The 7,280-nt window shown below is 42.7% G+C and overlaps 1 long non-coding RNA gene across 6 annotated transcripts in view; it reads right to left on the bottom strand.

Moving 5' to 3' along the window:
* Positions 1-1,728: 1,728 nt before the first annotated feature.
* LOC125548371 (uncharacterized) overlaps positions 1,729-7,280 on the bottom strand; it is a 58,324-nt gene continuing 52,772 nt past the window's right edge. For 2 of the 6 annotated variants that reach the window (XR_015618805.1, XR_015618804.1), the window contains 7 exons: positions 5,797-5,854; positions 3,976-4,089; positions 3,333-3,377; positions 3,219-3,248; positions 3,103-3,132; positions 2,987-3,016; positions 1,729-2,782 (listed from right to left, as the gene is read on the bottom strand). This is a non-coding gene — a long non-coding RNA (uncharacterized LOC125548371). The remainder of the gene's footprint in view (positions 2,783-2,986; positions 3,017-3,102; positions 3,133-3,218; positions 3,249-3,332; positions 3,378-3,975; positions 4,090-5,796; positions 5,855-7,280) is intronic. The other 4 variants (XR_015618803.1, XR_015618801.1, XR_015618806.1 and 1 more) reach the window with 4 other exon arrangements.

Here is a 7,280-nt window from a genome sequence, read left to right as displayed (position 1 = left end):
TCGTGGGTGCTACATGCCTGAGCCCTGAATGGACTGGGAAGGTAGGCCCGGCGGCGCGCCCAGGTAGCGGTGACGCTGTTGGGCGAGCGACTCCTGACCTCCTGTTAGTCCGGCGTCTCCTCCTAGAGTCATGCCATTCGGGGACGGAAAGTCGCCGGCAAGGCAGGCGGCTGGGGGGGAGTAGAGATCGGAAGTGCGCAGCAAAACAGAGGGGAATCGGGGCCTGGTCCGACCCAAAATCCTAGGGTGGGCCACGGCCCACCGTGGGCACCCTGCAGAGATACACACCCGAGCGGCGAACATGCATTTTCGAAACTAAATTAGGAACATTTAGCTAACCAATTAAACAACTCTATTTTAATAATATCATATTCGTATTTGAACAACTAAGCTTGTTTAGCTTGATGGGTGGAGCGGTGCTATTATGACACGTATAGTGACCATAAAAGGGGGAAACCCTAAGCATTTTTTTAGCAAAAGAGGGTTTCCCCTCCGATTTCTTTTAAAGAAACCACCATGGAACCAACATGATTAATTAAACCCTAAGCATGATCAATTAAACCCTATTATGATTGTGCCATGTCAGATTTAAAGCTGCAAACTGGGGAAATGCTATTTAGCATCAATTGTTTGCTTCGAACTGAAAACTAAATTCTAAGAGCTGAAAAGAAAGTAGAGTAACCAAGTTACGATCTATTTTCTAGTTGAGATCAAAAAGTTGTGGAGATATGAAGTACGGCCTCTCTTGCGGCGCCGTGTAGGCATCAGGGGTGCGATGGCTGTCGGTGGCGTTAAAGTAGATCTGCGACGGTAAACAGGTGCATCGGGGGATAAGTCTCGTTGCGGTGGAAGAGAAGGTCGTGCGAGTGGCCCTGGGAAAGAGGACGACGGTGCCGATGAAGCAAGAGGACGCGATTCAAGGATCTTGGTCTGTTGTCGTGGATGAGAAATGTCCATCTCTAGCAGTGGACGACACGATCTTGGTAGGCGCTCCGGCATGGTGGAGGACGGTGGTGATGGATGGGGTGGAGGACGATGGCGATGGATGGGGTGGAGGACAGCGACGATGGATGGGGTGGCAGACGAAGGAGGCTGGTGTGGGGATGGTGTTCTAGCGTGGACGGTGTATGATTGGAAAAATGGAGGGAGAGGTATGGGGAGCCATGTTTTTGGGACGCGCCTGTCTGAAATATGGGAAAATTATGAACTTAGCCCCCGTTTAAAATTTGGACGTCTCGTCGGTTGGGGATAAGACGGTAATCTCGCATCTCACCAATATTTGCCCAGAGCGATGTCGGGCAAGGAGAGGGTGTTTTGGCGCCCATGGTTGGCGCCCACGGTGTATGAACGAGGCTGACAGGTAGGGCGGTTGTGTCACATCTGAGTGAAGTTACAAACCTGCCCCTATTGAAAATATTTGCCTACATCGATTTCGGCCGAGTCGAGTTTGTTTTGCCGCCCACCATGTATGAATGGGGAAATGGAGGGAGAAATAGAGGTCTTTCGGACGAGCTTGAATCAAATGTGTTTTGCCGCCCATGTTTGGCGCCCACTATGTTGGAATGGGCTGAGAGGCGATCGTGTCACGTCTAATTAAAGTTACTAACCTACCCCTATTGAAAGCAGTGGAAATCGGGCCGATGGATTTCCGTGTAATGGGTAGACAGTACTTTCCATCTCCCAAACACTTGGCTGCGGGCAGCCGACGTGGGAGTGGACATTTTGCCGCTTCTTTCGAAATTTGGGACAATAATCATCCACGTTTATCCTGGCAACTAAATTCGAATCCATTTTGTATTCCTCTATGAATCTTTATAAATCATTCTATGTGTTTTTATATATCTTCAAAAGCACGACAAAGATGTATTCCACTGTCCTATATGAATATGATTTACAAATGCCGATACTCAAATTCAGAAGCTAGAATCCAGTTTAAGGTGAATTCGAATATTTGGAACACTTTATGTCCAACTCAAATGTCACACGCAGCGTTATGTGTACTCCCATTTAGATATGTACACAAGCGATGTATCAAGATTCAAATACCGAGTCAATCAACCAAGAATGTACATAACTAACAGACATATGAACACTTATAGAGTATATGGATCAATAATATCAACTAACATACATAAGCCAGGCTGTTGTACTTTTTTTGCTAGAACAGCATCCTTTTTTTACTGAAGCTACTACAGCATCTTGGCCCTTTCCGATGCGTGCCACTTATGGTCCATCTATACTACTATTATTGTTGAATCCACATTCAGCCCGATTGGCATATTTGTAGGTCTGGCACAACAATCAAAATGAAATGTTCCGAGTCTTATCAATTAATACAAACTTGTGCTTAAATAAAATTACAAACCAAAAAACAAAAAAATTATTACATGATTTCTAAAACAAATGGTTTGACTGATTACATGAACAAACAACACGAAGGTTATTCAATGATGGAAAGAACATTTCACATATGATTTACCAAGTGGGAATTTAATTTCCTTTTTTCCTTCAGGACCTTAACAATGTGGTTAGTCTCAGCTTGCTTCGTTTTGAAATCCACCAAATATTTAATGGTTCTCTTGAGTACTGCTTGTGATTGTGTTTCTTTCTTCCTCAACATGTCAACTTCATCTCTAAGTGCAGAAGCAGAATCTCTTTCTACCACTAGTTTAGCCTCTAGAGCATCAGCAGTTGGCAATTCATGATGCACGATTGGGTCGGTGTCACTGCTGTTGGATGATACAACGTCCATGGGGACCTCGCTCTTTGATCTTGGGCTAACCTATTTTGCCATTAAAGTTCCGATTGGATTTCGAAAAGTTGAAGTTAGCAAAACATCTCAACTAGGAGTTATAATAGCAAACCATTCAAACAGACAAGGAATTAAAGAGTTTCAATTGGATGCTGAAAAGTAGTTATTAACATCATTGTAACCCATTGTTGCAGCAGCAAAGCAGTTAAACAAACAAGTTTTTGCAAAAGGTACCTGTTGTGGCATTGGAGTTTCTCTTGGATCCTGAAAAATTGAGTAGCCAATAACGTGATTAGAGCAACCGGTTGCAGCAGCAAAGTAGTTAAACAAACAAGTTTTGCAAAAGGAACCTGTTGTGGCATTGGAGTTTCTCTTGGATCCTGAAAAGTTGAGTAGTTAGTAACTTGATTAGAGCAACAAGTTACAGCAGCAAACCTGTTACACAAATATATTTTTGAAAATGTACCTACTGTGCAATTGGACTTCCAATTCGATCCTGAAAACTTGAAGTTGGTAAGATGATTACAGCAACAAGTTACACTAGCAAACCAGGTAAACAAGGAAGTTTCTGAAAACATACCTGTTGTGCCAACGGAGTTTCAGTTGGATCCTACAAACTTGATTGCTAGCAATCAATAAAGAAAGTTTTGAAAGAGCCATAAGAAACTAACATCAAACTAGTAAAACTAATCGGTTTTGGCAACGTATTTAATTACACATGAACTAGTAAAACTAAGAAGTTCTTGGCAGCGTATTAAAGTAACAAGTCGGTACCGTTTACCAGCAACACGGACATATGTAAATTTCTTTGATGTAAGCAAAATGATTCCAACACATATATAAGTTAAAAGGACGGTGTCCCTCATATAAAATTGACAGTTGTCTATCTATGAACATGCAAACATTACTAGTGCTACAAGTGATAACAGCAAACCATTTAAACAAATAGGGTATCAAAATGTAAATTACACGTGAATTCTGCTGCACCCTAGAAGTACATATGGCCAGCTATCTACGTGCTTAAGTAGTTATTTAAGTTCAGGAAAATAGGTAATTCTTAACAGTAAGTATTGAACACATAGATAGGCGCAGTCCATAATAGGATTAACAGGCTATGGCATTACGTAATCAGTAGCAAACTAAATTAAGCCGAGCAACATAATTTGAACAATTTTGCAATAAGTGGCTAACTAAAATTCCGAGAAGCAGATAACTGAACTTACGCTAGCTCTTTGCATAGGCACACTGCAACTTCTTTTTCGCTTACAAGGTTCTACGAAGGAGTCCATGGCATCAATTGTTTGGATACGCAGTCCCAATAATTCTTTCTTCCCACACTGCATTGGTAGGTCGAATGGTTAATCTGGTAAGATGGTGCATCCTTGATATGTTATATGAGGACGTGTAGTCAGACTAGTTGTAGCCACACACATCACACTGGCTTTTACTTTATATTTCGTGCGATTACATTTGGCATATCGAGATCTAAGCAATCTACAATAGGATGAAAAGACTGGCATCCTTCACATTATTGGCGAACTAAGTTCATAGAAACAAGCAATTCAACCATTCTGCAGGTAAATCAAAAGCGCCACTGGAATATTTTCACTACCCCAATCATACACACAAAAAGGGGTGACGCCACCATAGGGGCTAGTATGGGCGGCCGCCTCGGGTGGATGGAAAGTGTGCACCTAGTTTGAGTCGTCCAGGTTGGCCCTGGCTAGTTTTGTTCGGCCCAACGCATAAGCAGGCAATGTAAAAAATGAAGAAAAATGTTTCAATTTGGACGGGCCAATAATGTAAGTGCAAGGCAGGCCCTATAGCAGGCTCGCGGCCCAAACGAGCGCCTCCCATATCGAACGACAGCAGGAAAAATCCCAATTCGTTCGCTCTAGCCTGTAGTCTGGTTCACTCCTAACCTAGCCGCCGTTGGACAGACTGACATAGCACTTCCTTGCGCCGTTGGAGGGCAGTCGCTGGGCTTCAATCGAATGGAAGGACAAGAAGATGAAGATCCAACGCTGGGTGTAGCCTGCGTGGGATGCAGCGGCGGCAGCATGGGCATGGCATCGAGCTTGCGCAAACGGACAGTCGCAACTTGCAAGAGTAGCATGCGCAATGAGCAGGTACATCACATCCCTAATTATATTTAATTCAACTATTCAATTTCTGGCCAATAGTTAAAGCTGACGGTGTTGTAAACTGCTTGTATGTAGGGAATCTATGAGAAAATGAAACCAATTTCTGCTTATTTTATAACTCCCCCAATCAATACTAAACTAACTAAATCTGATGTATCTAATCAAGTTTCCAGTGCAAACATACAAGCTCATGTTGTTCTTGAGATTGAAGTGTCTAATGAACAGACTGCCAATGAAGGATTTGATGCAAACATTTTACATGCTCCTGGTGATGAACATATAGTGTCTAATAAGGGATCTAATGCAAGCATTTTGCAAGCACCCATTGAAGGATTTAGTGTCTAATGATAATCTGCTATGTTGAGAGAGACATAGAGATTTGCAGGCATTGATGACAAGCAAATTATAGTACATTTTCATGGCTTGAGGGAACGTCGAGGCCATCTACCAGAAAGTCCCCTTATCATGACAACGTAGCATAAATACTTTTCTAATCTGTTGTTTGAAACTATTGGCATACTTGTGCAGGATAGATATATTGATATGCAGTTTGTGCACTGGTTATAGGTGCAATTACACTTCGATATTTTCAGCCAGAGAACGAATAATTCAAACGGGTACAGACCATGTTAGTAGTCCTTGTACACCATGTTGCATTTTGTGTTTTTTGGTGCTTGCATAATTTAGTGTTTTATAATCTGAACTACTTTGGATCATTAGCTGGTTTTCAAAGTGCATGTAGCTTCACATTTCTCAAGTTATGTTGATTTCTGAAGTGCAAGTGCCTTCGTATTTTTGAAGTTAAATGTTCGCCCCTGATAACTTGAATTCGTGGATCCGCCACTACACACAAATCATACACGCATGCCAGTACGAATTAAATGAAATGCAGGGACTTACGCTAGCTGATGAACACCATGGTAGTGAGAAAACTTTTGGATGGATTCGAACATATGACCTACAAAAATAGCACAACAATCGAGTCAATGTCAACTTTTTGAAACCTAGTATGGCACGAATTCAAAATAATTACCCATATGCATGGTCCTCAGTTCAAATCTTACAATGTACACCAAATTGAAACATCGATATTAAGTCTAGTACTATATACATTCAAATGTTGTTTTAGCCCCCCCAGGCACACACGCTACATACTTCCGGTATTGGTCAATCTTCCTCTCCTAACCACCTTAGGAAGCTATCGGTTTCCGACACACGTTCATTCTTTCTCTACATGTCTTGATCCATAACTCTCTCAACTATACAACCCCCTTTTTCCACTCTGTTACCAAATGTATTTACCTCACACACACGCCATTGCACCCCATGCAGAGCTCTCTCTCCCTCCCACCCTTTCTCGCTAGATACATGCATTGCCTATCTAGCCCCCAACCTCTCATGCGCACGCACGCACGTTTTCTATCTAGGTCACTCCCTCAAGACCATCTCACTCTTTCTTCCACACGGTAGGCCACACTCGCTCAATATCGCTCTCTTTATCTGATTCTTGATTAACCTCATTTTGTTTCACACACAAATGATATATCTCCCTGTTCGGGCCTCGATCGACACACTTTATACTCTCTCAAGAAGATTGTCTATCTAGGTCAGTCCATCCAAGCAGCCCCCACTCTTTCAACCTCATGGCGGGCCACGCTCGCTCAATCTCTCTCTCTCTCTCCCTCCCTCTCTCTCTCTGTGTCTCTTTGTATGTCTCGATTGACCTCGCTCTTTCTCGGACACAAATGATATATCTCCATGTTTGAGCCCAATTCGACATATTCATATTGTATGCTCTCTCACACACATTGTCTATCTAGGTCACTCTCTCCAACCCGTATCACTCTTTCGATCGCACGATGACCCACACTCGCTCAATCTCTCTCCCTTTATATATGTAATCGATTGGCCTTGCTTCCTCCCATGCACAAAATATATCTACATGTCTATGACTCAATCATCTCTCAAGCTCTATCTTACAGCCCTCACCCTTCCCAAAAGCTCAATGGACAATATCTCTCGAGAGCATATATATCTTTTCAATGAATGTCGTACCACACTCACTTTGTCTCTCTATCTATATGTCTCTCGATTGACCTCGCTCTCTCACGACGTATCCTCCACACATTGAAGCTACCTCTCTATCCCTCGCAAAGCCGGAGCTATTTACATTGCGAGGGGGACTCCAACCTTGGATTAATTTGTGTAGGCATTTATTCTAGTGGTAGATTATATTTTTGTAGCATTCGACCCACAACTACTCCAAACACCGTTGCAACCCCCGCACCTCCCCCAATTGATTTCCCTCTAGCTCGGTCATCGCTCTCTCGTACGTCCTTTCTCGCCTTCAATGTTGCACCATGGTATTATTGCAAAAAAACTCT

This window comes from Triticum urartu, chromosome 3A (genome assembly GCF_056163025.1).
Source record: "Triticum urartu cultivar PI428250 chromosome 3A, HENAU_Tu73, whole genome shotgun sequence".
NCBI classification, from domain to species: Eukaryota; Viridiplantae; Streptophyta; class Magnoliopsida; order Poales; family Poaceae; genus Triticum; species Triticum urartu.
Note: the sequence above shows the minus strand (reverse complement) of the source record. Positions and strands in the feature narration are given on the sequence as shown.